The 25,289-nt window shown below is 34.1% G+C and overlaps 1 protein-coding gene across 2 annotated transcripts in view; it reads right to left on the reverse strand.

Moving 5' to 3' along the window:
- LOC113511136 (uncharacterized) overlaps positions 1–25,289 on the reverse strand; it is a 166,898-nt gene that overhangs the window by 140,631 nt on the left and 978 nt on the right. The gene's annotated exons all lie outside the window — the stretch shown is intronic.

A 25,289-nucleotide genomic window follows, 5' to 3' on the forward strand; every position in this document is an offset into this window, starting at 1 on the left:
GTAAATAATATCATCATAATCGCCATGAAGTGACACAGACAATAATTACGTAAATATTAAGAACTCATAAAATTGTTGTTTATTTATATGATGCAAATTTTGATTTTTACCAAAACGTCAAATATGTTTTTCTCCAAATTGATATTATTTTCAAAATGTTTACTATAGTTGTATCGCTTTTCCCTACGTTTTGCGATGTGACACAAAAAGAACGACGAAACAAGGTCATTTCTTCCATTCATTTTCTCTACCATTCTCTTTCCGTTATATATCTTTAGTTATATATTTTACTATAGTTATGTACCTTATATTTTAAAATTTAAATAAAATTTAAAAATTCCCCGAGCCTATTTCACTTTTCTCCAAAAATTTAAAGAAAAATGTTTATCCCAAATTGCAAAAAAAAACATCGCCAATCTGGCAACACTGGTTAACAAATGCCTCTGACTACTCCATTAGGGACTATTTCCTACAGTACAACTATAAGGGGGGAATGGGATTGTTAACAATGAAGTTTGACTGCCCCATTGCTACCAATATGCCCTATTAGGTCGACCTCCACATGGTTCCGCCTGGAAACTATCGTGAACAATTCTTGTTGAATTCGTCACGATGGGCTAACTGACCTACTTCATCCTCACCTATCATCCTTCACTGGTGCCCCGTCGGTGTATACCGATAGCGCGGGTGGGGTTACCATTCCATTATCACCCATTAAAAAAAAATAGTACAACTATAGTATAAGTTATGAACATACTTTTTTATCAACTTGCATACAAGCTTACAAAATGATCTTGATAAAATCTGATCTTGTAAGAGATAAAGACACCTTTACAAGTAAAGCCCTTTGCACAACTAAGAATTGTAATAAGATAATTAATCATAACAAAATCTCGACATTGATAACAAGATTCGGTTACATTGTTTCTAACTGAATAACCATGAGATTTGGTGTAGTGAGGTCTCAGGTATGTTATTGTGAGATAGTTCACGGTTGGAAGTTTTTTTTTTTTTTTATTATTATTATTTAAATATATATTGTATTTAACATCTCCCTTTTTATGGGGATAAATGTTCAACCATGCGGACCTTAGCCAAGCATTGTTGACTTTAAATTATATATGAGGACGATGACAATGATGAGGAAAGAAATTTTCCGACTATGCGGCAGGTATTGAGGATGACCGCTTTCTGTAGCAAATCTATTGTATAGGTAGGAATTTATAACATATCTAAATGCTTGTGAAGATTTTTGGGTACGATTCCTGTAGACGATAGTACTATGGGTATTATGTGGATGGTGTGCGCTTTCCATTGCTTCTTTATTTCTATTGCTAAGTCTGTATACTTTGATAGTTTTTCATTAATAGTGCTTTGTATATTGTGTATTTTTTTTAATGGATGATATTGGAATGGTAGCCCCACCCGCGCTATCGGTATACACCGGCGGGACACCAGTGAAGGATGACAGGTGAGGAGATGAAGTAGGTCAGTTAGCCCATCGTGACGATTTCAACAAGAATTGTTCACGATGGTTTCCAGGAGGTACCACGTGGAGGTCGACCTAATAAGGCATATTGCTAGCAATGGGGCTGTCAAACTTCATTACTAACAATCCCTTTCCCCCCTATTGTGTGTATTCGGAATAGCTATGTCAACTATGTATACTACATTATTGTCTTTATCATGTATAGTTATATCGGGTCTATTGAAATGAATGGTTTTATCGGTAATGATGGTTCTATCACAGTATAGTTTACAGTATGCATTCTCAAGTACGCACTCGGGTGTTATTCCTCTGTACCCAGTAAATTCATACCATATTCCACCCTACAAACCGAAGCACAGCTATGCAAACACAACTGCTTCACGGTAGAAACACGAATGGGACAGAGGTGCCCAAGCAATCGACTTTTGTACAAAGTCTCCCTCTGGTAAAACTTCAGAGATGTTTCGTCTTACGAACGCTCAGGTTATGGAATGAGCTCCCTGTCGAGGTTTTTCCAAGAGACCACAGCATATGATTCTCCAAAAAAGGAATAAAGCGGTTTCTTCAATTTGGCAACACGCGCGTAATGCTCCTGGTATAGCAGGCGTTCATAGGCTACGGTAACTGCTTACCATCAAGTGAGCCATATGTTTGTTTGCCACCTCAGTGGTATAAAAAATAATATATTGGTCACGCGGACAAAATCGCGAATAAAAGTTAGTCTTAAATAAAAAAAATATATTAAATTATTTTGCATACAATTGGATTGGTTTAATTTGTGTTATACCTATTACTTAGTTTTAAGGTCACGCTACAAAGTTGATGTTGCGAAATTCAGCATCGAATTAATATGTAAATGAATAGATAAATATGAGTACAATAGCAGTTAACACAGATACAATACAGTTAAAACTTACTGCATAGTTATTTTCGCTTACCTTGTTATAACATACTAATTTTTACTCACGACTTCGTTCACATGAGCGGGATAAAATAGCCTATATCAAAGATATAGTCTTTTTTAATAAATGACAATAAAATGGTAGAGCCCGCTCGTTTATTTTTTTTTTTTTTATACAACTTAGAATGGCAAACAAGCTGACGGCCCACCTGATGGAAAGTGGTAACCGTCGCCTATAGACATGAGCAGTACCATGGACATAACAGAGTATACTGTTTCGCCCATGATACCCCCATGCGTTGCCATTCCTGAGGATTCAGGTGTTATTCCTCTGTACCCTGTAAATTCACGCCATATCCCACCCTTCAAACCGAAACACAGCCATGCAAACACAACTGCTTCACGGTTGAAACACGAATGGGACAGAGGTACCCAAGCAATCGACTTTTGTACAAAGTCTCCCTCTGGTAAACACACGTGTTAACACATACTCATATATACACCGGCGCAACACCTGTGAGAGATGATAAGTTAGGATGAAAAGCTCCACCTTATTGGAGAGGCCTATGTTCAACAGTGGACAGTTAACGGCTTATATAATTAAAAAAAAAATGTACAAAACTATCAGTTACATTTCTACCATCACTGGATATCAACCTATTTTATTCTGACCATTACCTTTTATTAATAACCTGATATCAATCTTAGTACTTTATATTTTACCGTATAGAGGAAATAGCTATAAAAATTACGTAGACTGGTTAAAAAAAAATTAGAATTTCTTCTCACGGCTATTGGTAAAGTCCGTGCGTCGACCTTTGTTGCATCAGGACGTGTATTTTAATTAACTAACTGTTTCATTACAAAAGTTTTGCGGAAAACTAACGGAGTGAGATAATAAGTCGTGTTCAGTGTGACCACACGACGTTGTAAGTCCCGGAACATAAATATAAATAGAAAAATTAAATACTTTAGAAAATAAAAAAAAATGCCATAAAAAACTTTTTACGTAACTGGAAATGACAAGTAATCTGATAATCCGTGATGCATTTGTGTTTCGGTGTGAAGGGTGGGATATGGCAGTGAATTTACAGAGTACAGGGTACAGAGGAATAACACCCGAGTCCTCAGGAATGACAACGCAAGGGTATTATGGGTGAAACAGTATACTCTAGTATGTCCATGGTTTTGCTCATGTATATAGGCGATGGTTACCATTTTCCATCAGGTGGGCTGTCAGCTTGTTTGCCATTCTAAGTTGCATAAAAAAATCTGATAACAAAATTGTTTACTTTATATTTCCTCAGTTCGGTAATGCACCGCTTACGTAATTCTCTGCTTGCCCAATGGTTGACTGGTAGAGAACACTATCCCTATACATAGAATTTTACTCTGCATTAGAGTTTAAATAAGTAAAATAAAAACAACCTATCTATTGGAAAGTCCATTTAGCTATAAACAAAAACAACAATATAGATATCATAGAATATCCTTTAACGCCATATTTGTCCCAATTCTTAATTATAAAGATATTATATCTCCATACTCTTAACTTATAATTTTACTACCGAATTCCATCCTTCAAACAGAAACACAGCCATGCACCGAAGCACAGTTATCGACTTCAAAACAAACTATTTTTTTTTTCATTTCACAATGTAACTATATTTTTGTGTTTGTTACGCAACATCTTCAATAATATAGGAAAAAATATATAGGTACATAAAATATTATATACATTCCTGGTAAAAAGATTGTTTTAAGATTGATGAATGTGGAAGAAGCAAAAGAGGTTTAGTTCGAAGCATTTGGCGTTCCATTGTTTCTGCCTACCCTAATGAGAGACAGGCGTGACAGATATGTATGTATGTACGTATTACTGTTAAGTTTACTTTACTTCCGTATTAGTTTCGTAATTTTACCAAGATGTAGATACTTATAGTTTAAAAAATTAAGTCCCAAAATTTTATACGTGAAACATGGCAACACTATGTTAAAAATACGCAATAATTAGCTTAATCGTTATTAGCAATTATAAAGAGCGCTATTAATTAAACCATTTTGATACTTTAAGTCATACGAAATAAATGGATTAGTAATTTGAACATCCGGCTCTCTCACTATAAGAATGTACTTGCAGTGACATCTAATGGATATTTGTCTTTTTTCTTTTAGTGGATGAAGACGGAATGGTGTATCCGCCTACACTAACGGTATATGCTGGTGAGGCACCAGTGAGAGATGATAAGTGAAAATAGAGGTAAATCCAATGGCTTATGTTGATGAATTAACCATGGTTAGTGGATGAAGATGGAATGGTGTATCCGCCTACGCTAACAGTATATGCTAGCTGGGCATCAGTGAGAGGTGATAGGTAAGAATAGAGGTAAATCCGATGGCTTATGTTGATAGATTTACCATGAATTAACCACGGTAATTTCCAGAAGAAACCGTGTGGAAGTCAAACTCACAGTACTCGTATAATAATTTAATTGTACCAAAACCAGTTATTTTAACCTAAGAAATAAACTCCTGAACCGATTTTAATAAAGTTTCTATGGGACCAATCTGTAAGTAGGTATACCCTTTCAGATACAAAAAAGTTTAAAACTGACGGAGCTATAAGGTAACAAACATAAAAAAAAATATCGAATTGAAAACCTCCGTCTTTTTTAAATCGTGTCATTACAATTTTTTTTTTATTTCCTTGTTTTGTAATGCTTTTTTATGTTTAATAAATAATAAAAAAAAAAATGTATAGGACAAATTATCCCTGAACTACTTAAGCCATTAGAGCTATTATGCCATGGTAATCTTCATTGATAAAATACCAAATTAAGATTGAAAAAATATATAAAATTTAAAAATGAATAACAAAACATAATTACAATCCCCTGTACGGTTCACAGTGTCGACATTAAATATACATCACGAAACAATTACCTGGTAAGATGTCGGTACCATTACACAGCCTGGTTATAGACTTTTGAATTCACTCCTTTATTACGGGACAGGGTATAATTTGCTAAAAAGTATAAAAATAAACCAGGGGATTGAACTTTGTATATAAAATTACTGTGACTTCGACACTACGCTTAAATAGTATACCATGTAATTTAAAATAAATTCACATTCACTCTCAAATGTTATATATTGACAGCTTTGTATATCTTATTTTTTTTTTAATATCACATCACATCATTATCATATCAGCTGTTAACTATCCACTGCTGAACATAAGCCTTTCCCTGAAAAGGAGTTTTAGCAGTAGTTGCTACGCTTGGCAGGCGGGTTGGCAACTATCACCCACTATCGCGGTTACTGTAGTTGGTTCCCACTAAATTAATCACAATGGGTCAACTAACTTGACTTCATGCCCTTACCTATCATCCCTCAGTACTCTAAGAGCCACTTCATTTTTATCTATCCAAAAAAAGGTAAACCCTATTTGAATTTACAGTCGTGAGCATATTGATTTAGTTTATTTATATAAACATTACCATACACCTACTCTTAAAGGCTCTATTGACATCTGATTGACAATACTAGAAGGTCTAGCACACTAGAAACGTCTTATCAATAGTATTTTTTTACCCAATTAGTATTCACTGTATAAAACATAAATCGACCACGAAAACTGCGGACCGGGGACAATTTAAATTGAAATGTATCGTTTAATTAGAACGTTAAAGGGCGGACGGCTCCGGGATGCGGCGATGCCTATCAGATCATAAACACGCCATTCTCGTAAACGTTTTAACTGCTGTTATATATTTAACTTGTATTTTGTAACAGACTGCTATAAAATCGGCACGAATGTAACACGTGTTCCGTATCTTTGTAGATACAATAAAAAAATCCAATTAACTGGTTAGTTGATTAGCAACAAATTTCAGAAAAAGATTATTTGTTATTTAATAAAACATTTTTTTAATTGGATTTTTAGTTAATTAAAAGAAAGAAATATTAATAAATTTCAAGCAATCAAATTATTTATATTCTTAGAGGTTAAATTTAAGAATTTCCAATTATTGAATAAAAATAATTTTTATTTTATATATATATATTCTCTATTGCACTTGTAAGTTACATATAAAATAATGTATTTATAAATGTTGTGAGCAAGGGTGGACTTATCTCTGACAGAGATCTCTTCCAGTCAACCCAGTACAGTAAGAAAGCATTTCGTTAGCGGGCAGCTGAAGTGCTACAACTATTAATACATTAACAAATATACAGTTAAATAAAATATTACATACATACATATCTGTCACGCCTGTCTCCCATTAGGGTAGACAGAAACAATGGAACGCCAAATAAAATATTAAAATATATAATAAAAGATTATATAAATACATACACTATAAATACATATAATACCTACCTACTTATATAATAAATGTTAAAATAAATGAATATACTAGTTACATTAGAAATTTCGTTTAATGATTTTAAGATTTGACAGTTCAATTAGAAGAATTTTATACTAAGTAATGGAATATAATATAATGTAATGTAATATAATATATTTATAATTATTTATATTTATATAACTAATTACAAATAAAAGTAACACATTCTGCTTGTGAGACACTTTATTCATTTTTAAATAAAAAAAAAATGTAATTGGAAACAGTGACATGTTCTATATGATTGTATAGATACAACGAAAAAAAGTAACAAACGAGAGCTCGCGGCAAACATGTAAGGATTATAGAAATCAGGTTTTTATTAACACTTTTTCTGTTTTATATATAGTATATAAAAGACATCAGTGGGTCTGATTATAATGATGTATAAATTTAGTTATACATCATCGTCATTTGACAGTTATATAAAAAAAATATACATCTTGAAGTTTTCTAAGATTAATAAAAAAAAATTGTTGCAAAGACATCATACAGACCAGGGTTTCCCAAAGTGATCGATATCGACCCCTTTTGAGATCGAAATCGGTTTCCTAAGGTGCCGAGATAAACAGAGACTGATTTTGGGGGTCGACAAGGTCTAAAAGTCGAACCGGCGGATTTAATTCTTATTTGAAACTTTCAAGATACTTTATAAGTTGTATTACGTGTATCAACATGTTATAAAAAATATTTATATTTTAGAAAGAAATGTCATTGTTGTACTTTTAAAATGTCGATATGCTCGCACAATTTGGTATTTTTTTAAATTAATTGTCTACGGGGATATGAGTTATCAGTTCATTTTGGTTCCCTTGTCATAAATAGTTTGGGAATCTATGATGTACACAAATTCATTTTCTCATTTATTAATACTTTACCTAAACATAATGTCAGTCTTAGTAACTTCTATTCTTTTCTTTAAATTATATCGACAGCAAATATAAAATGCACACATAAATATTTAACTTCTTGGACAAAATACGCGAACTTTCCATAACTTGGACTTAATTCTGATATTTGACATACCTAACTTACTTATGTTTACCCAAAGGACGAAAGGCAGAGAATTCGAATATAAATAAATAAATATATACAAAGCTACAATTCACGTAACTCACTGACAGTTATTTACCCAAAAGGAGTCGAGATACGCCCGAACATTGTAGGAACAAAAGCTCTTATCGCTAAACGACCACGAGACAAATCCGAAATTTATCTTACCCATTATCAGACATATTTATTATTACATTACAATTAATGATAGATAATAAATAAATACTTAATAATATATATTGAAATATATTAATAAAAATGTATGTAACTTACATGAAAAAGGGAATGAACGATTGATGGATGACAGATGATCGACTGTAATGAAGGTGCCATTAAAAAATACAACATTAATAGTTAAGGACCATAGACGGGAATGTACTCCGCAATCCGCTAGTACTTGAACTATCTTGACCATAGACATTAACTTATAGTATTTAATTGAAACGTTTGACATTTTTATGAATAAATAGAAAAGTAAGCAAAAGAATCTATACACATGAGATAGAATAGGATTACCGATGTCGTTATCTCGTTCTTTCTAGCGATAATGTGCCTTCGATAGATTCATTTTCTATTTGTTCTAAGAATAAGGCATTACATAGAAGGGATGATAAAATAAAAACTGTTAATCATATGATTGCCTTCTTTCTTCTTATGCAAATATAATTAGTAAAAAGAGGACGAAAGATACACCATCAATTGCTATTTTTGTCAATTCATAACAGGCTAGTGTATAGAAAATGATATTCGGCCGTATAACCCTACCAAATTCAGATACAACCTCTTTGCATACTTTATACATAAACTGTGTCGAATATATAATTCAGTAATGCAAAATTTGTCATTGACCAATAAATGACATATCAAACATTTTCTATGTATTAGAATGGGACAGATGTATTATGGTATAAATCTACGTAGAACCACAGATAATATAACACTACGTAGTACAAAAGTTCTAATAAGGAAGGATGTTAAATCCTAATAATTTATATAAATCACAGCCCGTTAAATCCGACGAGTATAATACGCCTTAACGAGATCTCCTTCCCTTCGAGCGGTCTCAATATCGCGCTGTCAGTGCACAAAACAATTTGACTTATCTGGTTAGCGAGAGCAAAAAGTAGAGTGCGCGGCGCAGGCGCGGGATCTGCATAGCGCATGCGTAGGAATGTCGCACCGCCCTAGGCCGAGCGCGGTTCCATCACTTAAACTGTGAAGTTTTACATATTTTTTAAGTTCATCAGTAGGTTTCGTCCAACTTAAAAGCGTAGATTTTTTTTTAATATTTATTGGTATCATACAAAAAAAATTAAAAAGTATGAATAGTAATATTTATGAATTTATTTATGTATATATATATATATATATATATATATATATATATATATATATATATATATATATATATATATATATATATATATATATTACTTTTTATATTTAATCAATTCAATAATGCACCGCCTACTTATTACTATGTTTGTTCAATGGTTGACTGTTACAAAACACCGTCCGGTATTAAGTCCGCCATATGTACATAGTTTCATTATGCATTAAAGTTTAAATATGTAAATAAATAAATAAAATAACTGTTACTGTAACTATTTTATGTGGTCGCACTTTGCTCTAATAATCGAGAAGAGGGACCGAGTGGTGTGCATAATTGCAGTTATTAAACTTATTATAGGTAAAGTGTTCGAACTAACAAAGTTCGAACATAGGTAAATTATAAACTAAACGATCATTTTATAGACAATGCGATTGCCTGCGACTTTGTCCGCGTGAATTATTTAATGACGTCACATAATGTGTGTATTATAAATCAATCAATCTGTCTTCACGTTCTGTGTGTTAATCTGTGTTCCATTAAGTAATCCACCTCTGAAATAATGAAATTACGAGAAAATTGAACATTTAGTTCGAAGAGCTGTAGTTTGAATTTACATAAACAAGGAGAAAAGGGATTGTTAGTAATAATGAGAATCCTATTGCTAGCAATATACCCAACCAGGTCGACCTCCTCGCGGTTCCCCTGGAAACTATCATGGTTAATTCCTGATGAATTCATCATGATGGGCTAACTGGCCTGTTTTCATTCTCATCTATCACCCTTCACTGGTGCTCCGTCAGCGTATCCCGTTAGCGCAGGTTAGGTTACCATACCATTTTCACTCATCAAAAATATATATATATACATAAAGATGCGATTTGACAATACGTAATTGTTTGTTTGGCCGTATGATCCCGGCATGGAATAGGCCCTTCTTTTCCCGTAGGTGTCGTAAGACCTCCTCGCGGTCTTGCCTCTAGACAATTTCTAAATTAACGTGTTTAATTCCAGGTGAATTTATCACGATGGTATAACTGACCTGCCTGGGGAAAAGTATACACCCCATCAGGTCGACCTCCACGCGGTTCCTCCTGGAAACCATTGTGGTTAATCCTTTATTATTTCTTCACGATAGGCTAGCTGACCCGCCTTCATCTTCACCTATCATCTATCACTGGTGCCCCTCTAGCGTATATCGATAGCGCAGACGGGGTTACCATTCCATTTCCACCAATTAAAAAAAAAACTGACGTGCCTTTTCATGATTCTTAATCATGTCCCATTGATACCCTGTCAGCTTATACCGTTAATGCAGGCGAGTTTGCAATTGCATTATCATCCATTAAAAAAAATAAGGTACGTTGGAGGGAGAAGGAATTGTTAGTAATTAAGATTAGGAATCCCATTGCTAGCAATATACCCTATTAGGTCGACCTCCACACGGCTCCTCCTGAAAATCATCGTGGTTAATTCTTGTCGAATTCTTCACGATGGGCCAACTAACTTCCTCCATCATCTATCATCCCTTACTGGTACCCAGTGTATATCAATAACACAGGCGGGCTAAACAATCCATTTTCAGCTATTTACGAGAGGAAGACTTTGTACAAAAGTCGATTGCTTGGGTACCTCTGTCCCATTCGTGTTTCAACCGTGAAGCAGCTGTGTTTGCATGGCCTGTGTTTCGGTTTGAAGGGTGGGATATGGCGTGAATTTACTGAATACAGAGGAATAACACCTGAGTCCTCAGGAATGGCAACGCAGGGGGGGTATCATGGACGAAACAGTATAGTCTATTATGTCCATGGTACTGCTCATGTCTATAGGCGACGGTTACCACTTTCCATCAGGTGGGCCGTCAGCTTGTTTGCCATTCTAAGTTGTATAAAAAATAAAAAAAAAAAAAAAAAAACAAGCTATATTGCTAGCAATGAAGCTGTTAGATCCCCATTACTTACAATCCTTTTCCCCGCATAATGAACTATCATTATGCGGGGGAAAAGGAAAAAGAATCATCATTATCAGTAGAGTAAATTGTTGGGAATACGGGTCCATAGAGAGATATTACTTATTTCGTCTCTTTGTAAAATGAAATGGCTTTAATGTCAGCGGTAAACACAAGAGTCTTTTATCCACGTTCTTAGGAATATTATACATTGGCGTAAAGCTAGCGCCACATTGATCAGGTGGGCTTTTTTTTAATAGGTGATAATGGAATGGCAGCCCCGCCTGCGCTATCGGTATACACTAACGGGACACCAGTGAGGGATGATAGGTGACGGTGAAAGCAGGCCAGTTAGTTGGCCCATTGTGATGAATTCCATTTGAATTAACCACGATGGTTCCCAGGGGGAACCACGTGGAGGTCAACCTGATAGGGTGTATTGCTAGCAATGGTCCCCATTACTAACAATCTCTCAATTACTCCTCTCCATCCAAAGGTTGCCTGGAAGGATCGCTCTTAGCGATAAGATCGCCCATTGTTTTCTCATTGTGATTATTTCTTGTAATTATTTATATTTATAATAAGTTTACTATTGTAATCTTTTGGAGGAAACAATAAAGAGAGTATCTATCTATCTATCTATCTCTTTCCCCATCAGGTAGGTTAAAAAACCACATTTTTACATGAATCATATATAATAGGAATTGCTTTGTTGGTGATAATCTACCGGTGTTAAAGTCATCATCATCATGATCATCATCATATCAACCGTTTACTGTCCACCTCTGAACATAGGCTTTTTTATATATAACTTAGAAAGGCAAACAAGCTGACGGCCCATCTGATGGAAAGCGGTAACCATTGCCTATAGACATAAGCAGTACCATGGACATAACAGAGTATACTGTTTCGCCCATGATACCCCCCATGCGTTGCCATTCCTGAGGATTCAGGTATTATTCCTCTGTTCAAACCGAAAGACAGCCATGTAAACCCAACTGCTTCACGGCAGAAACACGAATGGGACAGAGGTATCAAACGGCTTTTGTACAAAATCTCCCTCTGGTAAAGGCCTCCTCCATAAGGGTCAATATACCAGTCCATTAATATGACACCTTAAGAACGAAATGCCTAGTTTTTTTTTTTTTTATGAGTGAGTGAGTAAACCCGCCTGCGCTATCTGGCGGGGCACCAGTAAGAAATGATAAGTGACGATGAATGCTGGTTACTTATCCAACGTGACGAATTTAGAATTAATTTAATCGAAAGAGTTTCCAGGAGAAACAACGTGGAGGTCGGCCCAAAATATACAATCATCCCTTGTCGTTTTCTTTATAACCTATTGTCTAAAGTCAGTAACACGCACGTAATACTCCTAGTGTTGCAGGCGTCTATAGCCTACAGTGACTGTTTACCAGCAGACAGGCTATATGCTTGTTTGCTACCTTCATGATATATAGAACAATCTCAGAGGTATACAGTAATTAATAAATATCTCAATATGAAATGATGCTAGAATGGCATAATTGTTTTGACTGTTGCTTTATTTATTTAAAGTATTATTTAAAAAAAAAAAATCAAAATAAAAAGTGAATGTGATAAAAATAAATTATTAAAAATTCATAATACAACACATTCATAAGTATTCACGAACATGACCTTTGTGAACGCACCTTTAAAATTATGATACAATGTTCTCCAACAACGACCATAGATTAAAAATAAACTTAACATGCAACCTATTTGCATTTTACTACGGCATAAAAAGAAAAAAACGGCCATAATGTCATCCCTGTGAGCCTAGAACATGGACTCGCTGTGTTCAATATAAATTATAATGCATTTTTAACTGCAATTGGCTACATAAATAGTTTTCTTTTTATTTTATTTTTTTATTTAGTCAATTTGTAATAAGCTTAAGGAATGCTTTGAAGATGAGTAAATTAATGTCCTAAGGCTATTTCGATATAAAACTATATTATGTATTCGATGGGAAATCTACGTAATTATTTATTTAATGATAATAATTCAAATTTTTTTTAAGATGAAGTCCTCGCCATGTTTTTTTCCGTTCCTTAAAACAAATTCTTTTTGTTAAAAGGACTATAATAATATTTTTAATATTTATTTTTGAACTTCTATTTTAAAAAAAAAATTTATAAACATATAGGATATTAAAAAAATCTGTCTAATCCGCAAAGGAAGTACTACAAAGAAACAAAAAATATTAATACCAGAAAATAACTGAAGACAACGACTGTATAGGGAAAATCCTTTTGCCTCCCCTATTAAAAAGAAAAACTTTCAAGATGTTTGAGGAAAACCAAAGATTTTGGGTTGGGCTGACGGCCCACCGGATGGAAAGTAGTAACCGTCGCGTATAGACATGAGCAGTACCATGAACATAACAGAGTATACTGTTTCGCCTATGATACCATCCATGCGTTGCCATTCCTCAAGACTTAAGTGTTATTCCTCTGTACCCTGTAAATTCACTGCCACATCCCACCCTTCAAACTGGAACACATGCAAACACAACTGCTTCACGGTAGAAACACGAATGGGGCAGAGCTACCCAAGCAAACGACTTTTGTACAAAGTCTCCCTCTGGTGATTTAGCCTACACATTGTGCCAAAATTCATTTAAATCTATTCAGCTGTTTAAGCATGATTGAGTAACAAACTAACACATAACTTTACACATTTTCACATTTTTAACAGTAGGATTACAGAATTAAACCGAAATAAAGAATTAATTCGATTTTTAAAAGATACTTACCATTCACAACTTATTTGGGTAATAAAAAAAATAATGTCTACCAGCGCCTTTATTAAAACCAATGGTGTATAAAAAAATTATTTCATCGGATGCAACTTTTATTACGGTCGGAAATATTAAAACCTCATTTGGGAGATATTTTTATTTTTATGTGCCGTTATTTATATATATAAAAATCTCGTGTCACACAGTGTTTGTGGTCGCACTCCTCCGAAACGGCTCGACCGATTTTTATGAATTAATTTATGTATATTTGCTAAGTATGAGAATAATAGGTCGTAAAGTATGAGAATATAGGTCGTTGTTGCTTTCATACCGCTAGGTGATTAGGGTGTCAATATCCCTAATTTGGGGGGAAAGGGATTGTTAGTAATGGAGACTGAGAATCCCATTGCTAGCAATATACCCAAACAGGTCGACCTCCTCGCGGTTCTCCCTGGAAACTATCATGGTTAATTCCTGATGGGCTAACTGGGCTGTTTTCATTCTCATCTATCACTCTTCACTGGTGCTCCGCCAGCGTATCCCGTTAGCGCAGGCGCGGTTACCATACCATTTTCACCCATAAAAAAAAATATCCCTAATTTATATGGTAAATTAGATACTTTATTATTGTTTCCTTCAAAAGACTACAATAGTAAACTTATTATAGATACAAACACATAGGTAGGTACAAATGCAACATAATACAAAGGTAGTAGAGTTTATATGGCAAAGAATCCCATACAATTTCAAACAACTTCGAAAAAGATTTACTCGACCGTTTTTTGTATGCATGTTAAGCGATATCATCGGTAGTTCTGAAACGAAAGTAGTTGTCTTTATTTTTATATTTAATATGGTACAAAATTTTCAATTGTGAATATATTTAAATTACATGAACAAATGAACGAATTTTTTTTTTATTGAATGAAAATGGAATAGTACCAATAATTGATGGCAATGAAATTAGGTTAGTCGGCCTTAGAAATTTGAAATTAGTTTAATTCTATCTATCCTATTTAAGAGCTGCGCTCTTGTCGGTGGAGCTCTTGCCGCTCACTCCTTGTCTCTTTAAGGAAAGAGACAAATTATAAGAACTATTAACCCTAATTAGGACCTCCTCATTACTAATTAGATCTCTCCAACTAAATTTCTCCATCCTTCTCCAGCACCAGATTTCAAAGGGTCTAAGTTTATCCATTTCTTTCTGAGTTATTGTCCACGTCTCACATCTATACAAAGCTATACTCCAGATATAGTTGAATTAGACTAATCATAATCACGAAGACCAATTAGCATCCTGGAACAGCGCAGTGGTCATCTTGACAGACATATAACTAGCAACTGAGCCGCTACTCCCCGTTCACAATCACATTTCTAATCCCTTTTCCACTCCAAAGCTCCTGACCAGCTATAAATCAGTAATAATACAGTCTTAATATTAACCTACTTTACGGTAAACTATTAATTTAATTTCTAATACGTTCGGCCTAGAAACATCATTGTGCAGGATGCGTCTGAGGCCGCCAAACTTGCAGGAAACCACGCAATACATCCGAAACGTAATATTGCATAGTAAACTAATAGCTCGACCCGACTGTACTTGATAATTGTGTCAATACTTAATTTAATATTTAATTGTACTACTAACAAAGTATACAAACTGTTTACTAAGGTAAGGTTACTCTGTCCCAATTATTAATTCTGTCCCTACAATATTTGGTTTCCGAGTGGCCCGGCCTAAAATAGGCCACCCCTTCCTTTCCCGTAGCCACAGATAATATAATACTTAGCTATTGCAAGAGGCGAGTAAGGGAACATAATGGTAGAAGGACGAGCAGCAGCGTCCCTTAAAACAATCAACAAATTCCAAAATTTGGTTGCCAATTCGCCTGCCAAGCGTCACAACTATTGGCAAAACACCCCTTATAGAGGAAACCCATGTTCAGCAGCGCATAGACTATAACTAATATGATGATTCCAGAAATACACAACCAATTTTAAAAAATATTTACATTATCGGCAAATAACATAGGCTAACCTAACCAGAGGGAGAGTTTGTACAAAAGTCGTTTGCTTGGGTACCTCTGTCACATTCGTGTTTCAACCATCAAGCAGTTGTGTTTGTATGGCTGTGTTTCGGTTTGAAGGAAGGGTAGGGGATATGGCGTGAATTTACAGGGTACAGAGGAATAACACCTGAGTCCTCAGGAATGGCAACGCATGGGGATACCCCCATGCGTTACATGGGCGAAACAGTATACTCTGTTATGTCCATGGTATTGCTCATGTCTATAGGAGACGGTTACCACTTTCCATCAGGTGGGCCGTCATCTTGTTTGCCATTCTAAGTTGTATAAAAAAAGGCTTTTCGTCGTGTGTGCCCCGGCATAGAATAGGCCACCCTTTCCCGTGGGTGTCGTAAGAGGCGACTAAGGGAGGGTGAGGGATGAGCAGCATCTCTCTTACATCTGTAAAAGCCTCACTGCGGTTGCCGACCCGCCTGCCAAGCGTGGCAACTACTGACAAAACTCTCCTTATGGGGAAGGCTAAATGTCCAGCAGTGGACAGTTAACGACTAAAATAAAAAAAAAATAGGCTTTTATTTTATTGTCGGCTACTTACATATAAGTTTTTTTTGCAAAAATTCTATCTTACCGATTGCTAGTGTTAAATATTTCCACAAAATCCTTGGTAATTTTAGGCAATTAACTATTCCACGATAATCAAATTACCTAACCCGTGAACACATAACAGAATTATTAACAATGTTGTATGTATATATATTTTTTTTTCTCATGAATATTAACATAACATTGATTTTATAATTATGAAGATTTGCAGTAAGGACGATGGCCATTGTTCGTGCTAATAATGCACGTTTGAGAATTTGATCCAAAAATATACAGAATCACAAATAATATTATATAATAATATTAAGATATATAATAATATATCTTAATTTTTGCGATCTAATCATCATCATTATTTCAACCATTATCCGTCCACTGCTGGACATAAGCCTCCCCCATAGACTGCCATAAAGAACGGTCTTAAGCCATCTGCATCCACTGACTCCCTGCAATGCATATCAGGTCGTCACGCCATCTAGCGGGGGGTCGTCTAACACTGAGTTTCGGGATCACTACACTCGTACGGGATCGCCACTCAAGAACCGGAAAGGTTCCCGTTATCCCGTTATCTGTTCTTCTATCTAATACTGCTTAGTACTTTGTATTCATAATTTTATTTTTTAATTATTAATTATAGCAACAAACAGTCATTTATATATGTATATTAATATTTACCAGAGGCAGACTTTGTACAAAAGTCGATTGCTTAGGTACCTCTGTCCCATTCGTGTTTCTACCGTTAAGCAGTTGGGTTTGCATGGTCGTGTTTCGGTTTGAAGGGTGGGATATGGCGTGAATTTACAAGGTACAGAGGAATAACATCTGAGTCCTCAGGAATGGCAACGCATGGGAGGTATCATGAGCGAAACAGTATACTCTGTTATATCTATGGTACTGCTCATGTCTTTAGACGACGGTTACCACTTTCCATCAGGTGGGCCGTCAGCTTGTTTGCCATTCTAAGTTGTATAAAAAAAAATTAATACACGATAGCATCATAGCTTTACAACAATAGACCTTACAGTGCTAATCACAGTATTTTAATTAGAGAGTTATTATTAATGCAGTCCCATGGAGATACACAAAAAATATAATAACAAAACCAAAGTACTAACAAAAACAAAGTACTATAAAAAAAAAGAAAGCGTCGCTTCAATTTAAACTCATAATGTATAAAATTATTTTTTTTTTATTAAAAAGCAACAGCCGAGTTCCTTGCCCGTTCTTATCAGCTAAAATTGCATCCAGGATAAGTGGTAAAATCCTACAAAAAATGATTATTCAAAAATGCTTAAATTTAAATTTACTGAAATAAAAATATTTCTTTCTTTCCATACAGAGTGAATATAAAATCATTAGCAATTAGAAAAACTGAACATTTTTTAAAAGAATAATGTGTCGAAAACCAATAGAAAAAGTTGGTTTCATACAGTTGTAATTCCGATGCAAACATTCGCATTTATATTACGAGATTAATAGTATTTTTTGTAATGGGGACGCTATTTCCCCACTGCTAACAATATACCCCGTCAGATCATCCTCCACAAGGTCGCCCTGGAAATCATTTACATTAGTTCCTAGCGAATTCGCCACGGTGCTGCCTTGACTCCATGGTTATTATTTCATTCTTCTTTAGTGTTATTTTACACCATTAGCATTTGTCCATCTTCACCCATAAAAAAAAACTCAATTGAAATGTTAATAAGCGAAACTATACCAGAGGGAGACTTTGTACAAAAGTCGATTGCTTGGGTACCTCTCTCTCATTCGTGTTTCGACCGTGAAGCAGTTGTGTTTGCATGGCTGTGTTTCGGTTTGAAGGGTGAGATATGGCGTGAATTTACTGGGTACGGAGGAATAACACCTGAGTCCTCAGGAATGGCAATGCACATGGACGAAACAGTATACTCTGTTATGTCCATGGTACTGCTCATGTCTATAGGCAACGGTTACAACTTTCCATCAGGTGAGTCGTCAGCTTGTTTGCCATTCTAAGTTGTATAAAAAAAAATGGAAGGAATAATTTTCTCATACAATTTCTCGACACGGGAATGCTTGGAAAGATAGATGTTGATCAATTTATTAATGTCAATGTCTTAAGAAATACATATATATAAAAATGTCCGACCGAGACACGATTAAGATTTCATTTCAATATAAGAATCCAGTGTATTCTGTTTTTAGTTTAGATACATGTGCGGTAGATTCCCGATAAGGATGCCAACATAAAAACCGGATTTGTTCTAAATTGGCTCGGACTGTCAATACATTTTTAAATAAAATAGAATGGAGCGGTGATAGTTCAGTTGGATAGCGCTTGACTGCGGATCCAAGATCGAATCCTGGTCTAAAACTTTAAATTTTCAACGACGCTTTTTCTAAGGAAGCGTAAGGGTTAAGAAAAATGACGTGAAATTCATATCAAATACTCAAGTCTATATTTTTTTAAAGTTGTAAACAAAATCTAACTTCTAAGTCAATAAAACAATGAAAAGATACCAACCGCCATTTATTGCGTATATTTTGATATTTGCAAAAGAATCGAGGCCTACGGGGTACTTCTCGTTGACATAGAATCATGAAATTTGTCAGAAAGGTCCACCGCAAGAAAAAAAAATTTAAATATCATAAATTTGTAGATACTTTTTTTTTTATACAACTTAGAATGGCAAACAAGCTGACGGCCCACCTGATGGAAAGTGGTAACCGTCGCCTATAGACATGAGCAGTACCATGGACATAACAGAGTATACTGTTTCGCCCATAATACAATTATTTTATGACTATATAGATATTTTTTTCTTTTATATCATAAATATGGTTGTTATTCATGTGAAATTATTTTATGACTAATAGATATTTTTCAAATGTAGAAAAAAGGAACTGAGAACTTCCTGCTTTCAAAATGGTTTAAAATGCAGCTAATTTATTCCTTTGATAAGTTTAACTTGTAAGGTCATTTAATTTCATTGTTGTGCCTTTAAGAACAATATATGAATATAAATGCGTAGAGTACCGTAAAAATTAAAGGCTCAGATATAATTTATTCATTGCCAATGGTGAGTTTGTGTTATTGTACATTGTTGTTGATTTTCCACGCTCTTTCCTCTTGCAAGCGGTTTTTTTTTTTATATTTATTGATATTTCATTCATAGTTTTTTTTTTCGTTTGTATCGTGAAATAGTTTCTATCGTTATTTCTTCATATTAAACCTTTTTTTTGTTGAATTAAATTTATAGTTTTTAAACAAGTGAACCGAAATATACTGACTTTCTTATATTGTAATTTGTAAAGTTTCAGTTTCCGAATATGGTATAAAATATATATAATAATATAATATTTTATAATTATTACCTGATTACTTTTGACTGCTTTGAAAAATAAATCAAAATTTCTCAAAATTAAATATCGACTCTTTTTTAACCAACAATCCATATTGAAAAATTTCAAAACACACATTTCGATACAAAACTTACTTTTTACGTGAACTTACACGTTACACTGGCAAAACCCTGTTCCTGTGGGAGTCATGGGTGGACATAAGTCGAGAAAACGCAGCACTATCCTTCTTAAAACACAAATATGATAAAAACGTGCCCACTCAAATATATATATATATATATATATATATATATATATATATATATATATATGTGTGTATATTATATATGTATATCTTACGTTTCTCTTATAGTTTTCCAAGCCTCTTAATTTACAAAATTCATGTTGGCTCATTAAAAAACGATTGTCACTTGCTTCGTGCTTGCCATCGTCCGGTAAGCCACTTAACACGCCTTCCGTATAATGAAGGCGGCCTAGAAACTGTTGACACCAGAGGGCGGCCCTTCACACGACCAGTTGTTGGCAAGTACTATGTGCACTAGCTGTTTGTCGCGACTTCGCCCGCGTATTCCCTATCCTATTATTATATATATTATATTCCTATCTGTATCTTTGGTTTTTTTAAAAAATTCAAGTAATTATTTTTAGTGCACACCTTGCCATCATCAGAAAGGTTAATTATCCTAGCATTTTAAGATAAGATAAGATAAACTTTGTCATTACTGTAGACAATGATTCTTACAATCATAATATTTACAAAAGTCGTTTGCTTGGGCACCTCTGTCCCATTCGTGTTTCTACCTTGAAGCAGTTGTGTTCGCGTGGCTATGTTTTTTTAAGGTTGGGATTTGAAGGGTGGAATATGACAGTGAATTTACAGAGTACAGAGGAATAACACCTGAGTCCTCAGAAATGACAACGCATGGGGGGTTATCATGGGCGAAACAGTATACTCTGTTATGTCCGTGGTACTGCTCATGTCTATAGGCGACGGTTACCACTTTCCATCAGGTGGGCCGTCAGCTTGTTTGCCATTGTCAGTTACATAAAAAAAAATAGAAAATCAACCTAGGTGAATACAATAAAGAATTTAAATATGTAGATGTTGGCTTGAAGACATTTACATATATATAGATTCAGGAGTGATAGAAAGATTTTAAATTCAAAGATATAATAAGTCGCGATGTAAAAATACTGTCCGTTAACCAATTGTTTAAAACAAGAAAATTATCAAGCAAAAAAACGCACCGGCTTAAATAGCGAGATTAGCATTCCATTATCATCATATAAAAAAAAAAACTGTACCACTATAATTCTAAACTTCCCATTTCAATGTATTATTAGCGGAAGGGGGGGATTGTTAGTAATGAAGACTGAGAATCCCATTGCTAGCAATATACCCAACCAGGTGGACCTCCTCGCGGTTCTTCCTGGAAACTATCATGATTAATTCCTGATGAATTCATCATGATGGGCTAACTGGCCTGTTTTCATTCTCATCTATCACCCTTCACTGATGCTCCACCAGCGTATCCCATTAGCGCAGGCGGGGTTACCATACCATTTTCATCCAATAAAAAAAAATGTATTATTAGCTAGGTATTTATAATAAAACATAATGCCACCTGCATACAAATTCTTATTTCCTGGTATCACCTCCATAGACAGAAGCGCAAACAGACATGCCAATTTGTGACTAATTCATTTCTATGAATAATCGATACACACACCGAGTATGTAGGTGAGATACGCTTACGTCGTTTCAACACGCAACATTCATAATAATACATTGTGCATGTGCACGCGTAACTATCAAGTATTTACTTGTTTTTGACCGATTTTAAAGCATATGGCGTGAATTTACTGGGTACATAGCAATAACATTTGAGTCCTCAGGAATGGCAACGCATGGGGGGTATCATGGGCGAAACAGTATACTCTGTTATGTCCATGGTACTGCTCATGTCTATAGGCGACGGTTACTACTTTCCATAAGGTGGGCCGTCAGCTTGTTTACCATTCTAAGTTGTATAAAGAAAAAAAAATGGTTTTAATTCATGTATTTTATTACATGAATTGAAACCATTTGACTTCCCAAAAGAAGTGTGTATTTATTTATTTATTCTTTATTGCACAATAGAACTTTGTACAAGTGGCGAGCTTAATGCCATATGGTATTCTCTACCAGCTGACCATTAGGTAAAAACAGAAAGCGTATGAAGGGCAGATATGGTGAAAAATATGTGAAAAACATATGTATGTCATTTTTAAATAACGGTTTTAATTTAACCCTTCTTTGCATGATTTTTTTTTATTGGTGAACTAAATCAAGGTGATATAATTCATGTTCAAAATTAAAGGAAAAATGGTTAAAAAAATAAATTTAACAGCTTTGTTTTTTTTTTCTGCAATGGACATTAAAAAGGTATCCAGACACGATCTACTTAAAGTGAACTTGTTCTTTTATATAATTTTTGGGCATTGAATATGTTATGATGGAAATTTCCACCATTATGCAAAGGAGGGATATTGTGTATCATGTTCCACCATCAATTATATTATCATCACCTCAGTCATCATCAAATCATCTCTTTATCGTATATTTAGACAATTGCAATATTAGCAAAACTATGAAGAATGGAACATGAGGTGACAAATAAGCTATACACTTGGGTTCTGGTGCGTACAAATGTAATAAAACCAATCCAATATCTATATAAAATATAACTTTAATGGATCATCACACATTTTTAATACACATTGGTCAGATATCTATTTTCGAATATGTTAAACGTTTGTTATCCAAAATTTTAACATAAATTGCTATACTAGTTGCTCATATATTACCCATCCCTAACAACCACTTACCGGTTACTACCACGGTATTACCAGAGGGAGACTTTGTACAAAAGTCGATTGCTTGGGTACCTCTGTCCCACGTGTTTCTACCGTGAAGCAGTTGTGTTTGCATGGCTGTGTTTCGGTTTGAAGGGTGGGATATGGCATGATCTTACAGGGTACAGAAATTCCACATGGAAGACGCGGTCTAGGTACTAAAAAATGCTATGCAGGAAACCTGATGCGGTGACCTTTCTAAGAAATACAGACATAATTGCAAACTGGTGCAATTCTCCGGAACAAATGGTAGAATCTACAGTCTACAGCATTTTTAGGATTCCGTTCCAAATGAAAGCAACGGAATTCTTATGCACGATGTAACTATAGGTTTATTATTCTAGTCGTCTTTTAAAATAAATAAATAAATACTTTATTGATGAAGACTGTACTTTCTGTATCATCATATCAGCTGTTCAATTGTCCACTGCTGAACATAGGCTTTACCCTATTGGGGGTTTTGCTAAGACTTGCCACGCTTGGCAGCCGGTTTGACTACCGCAGTTAGACTTTAGTGGTGTTTTAAGAGGAACGCTATTACGACACCCACGAGAAAGGAAGAGGTGGCCCATTCTATGCCGGAACCTAATTTTCAGTGTAATGGATGAAATTAGCAGTGTAAATTCAAAGTACTCTATGAATACTAAAGGCATTGCAGTATATTCCAAGATATCCAATGTGAACCATGAACAGTCTATTTCTTTTTGTGATTCTAAGAAATATATTAGTTATATATATATATATATATATATATATATATATATATATATATATATATATATATATATATATATATATATATATATATATATATATATATATATATATATATATTGTTTCCTCCAAAAGATTACAATAGTAAACTTATTATAAATATAAATAATTACAAGAAATAATCACAATGAGAAAACAATGGGCGACCTTATCGCTAAGAGCGATCTCTTCCAGGCAACCTTTGGATGGAGAGGAGTAATTATAAACAGTTTGGTGGGAGGCACGATGAAAAATTTTGTTAGTTCTAAATATGGGAAATGTGAATGTATCACATAATGATATAAATATTATCCCTATATTATGAATTATAGATTATGTAAGTAAATAAGTTGATAATTAATTTGACTATGTATTAATTTTAAACAGGCTGTATGTTATAAGAATTTGATTAAATTATTTATAATTTAATCAAATTCTTTTTTTCTTTATATTCTGTTTATAAAGACGGCAAGAATTATATTTCTTTGCCGTCTTTATAAACAGTCATATCTTTAAATAATATTTACCACTTTGCAACAGATGTACAGTCAGCATGCTTGCCATACCAAGTTACATAAAAAAAAAACAATTATAATTTAATCGTTCCTAAAATGTCTTAAAAGCGCGATTAATTAAAAATAAATATGCTTCTATGGTAGAAGTTAATTAAAATTGTCCAAACCAACATTAATTTTATATTGCGTAGAAACAATTAGAAAGTTGGTACGTAAATTTAACCATCAAATGCAAGTCGGTGGCTAATTAAGAGTATTTTATTTATTTTTCGCGAGATGTTTTCGATTATTTCGAAAGAACAATATAAATAATTTTTATAGATTAATTTTCATTTTTTTTAGAGATACAGTTTTTTCAATACAATTAATTGATATCGATGTATTTATACCTTTTTTTTTATACTACTTAAAATGACAAACAAGCTATAGACATCAGCAGTACCATGCACATAACAGAGTATACTGTTTCGCCCACGATACCCCCCATGCGTTGCCATTCCTGAGGACTCAGGTGTTATTCCTGTGTACCCAGTAAATTCACTAGACATGGATAATATGCATACCAATCCGATATCTATGTATTATGCTCCTCAGGACATTATATCGCCCATATCGAACAGATATCTATTTTCGAATATGTTAAAATAATGTTATCTAGTATTATTTTTGGATACCAGACTTTAACATATTCATTATTGGCCTTGTATATAGATATTGTAAATGAAATATATAGATATTGCAATATATTATCCACTCCTAGTCATTACTAGAAAATAAATGAGCAAAAACTAATCCTACTTGGTGTGTATAAGTATATATTTTATCACAATCTGTCCAACGAATGATAAAATACAGACCTCGACTTCCACGCGAATGAAGTTGTCTATCTTAGTAATATAATAAAATTCTAACTAAACGATGTCTGTACATGGGAGATATTTAAAAAAAAAACGAGTATATAATAAGAGCAATAGAAGCCAAAACAATATTTTTTATAAATAATGTCTAACGTATACACACATTCGTTCCGGCATCACCCAAAAACTGCTGCACTAAATTGAATACTATTTTCAAAAAAAGAATTTTGATTTTCCTAATTCTGAAATCTACGCGTACAAAGTAGTGGGCGAAAACTAGTATTTAAATAAATTAATATAATGTATGTATATATGATAATCTTGCTAAGCTATATTATATATAAGATTTCTTAATATAGAAAAGTTCCAAATCCAAATTGACCTAAGAACTCTGGCCATGTCT

Source organism: Galleria mellonella, unplaced genomic scaffold, assembly GCF_026898425.1.
Source record: "Galleria mellonella isolate WM207_F2 unplaced genomic scaffold, CSIRO_AGI_GalMel_v1 utg133, whole genome shotgun sequence".
NCBI lineage: Eukaryota > Metazoa > Arthropoda > Insecta > Lepidoptera > Pyralidae > Galleria > Galleria mellonella.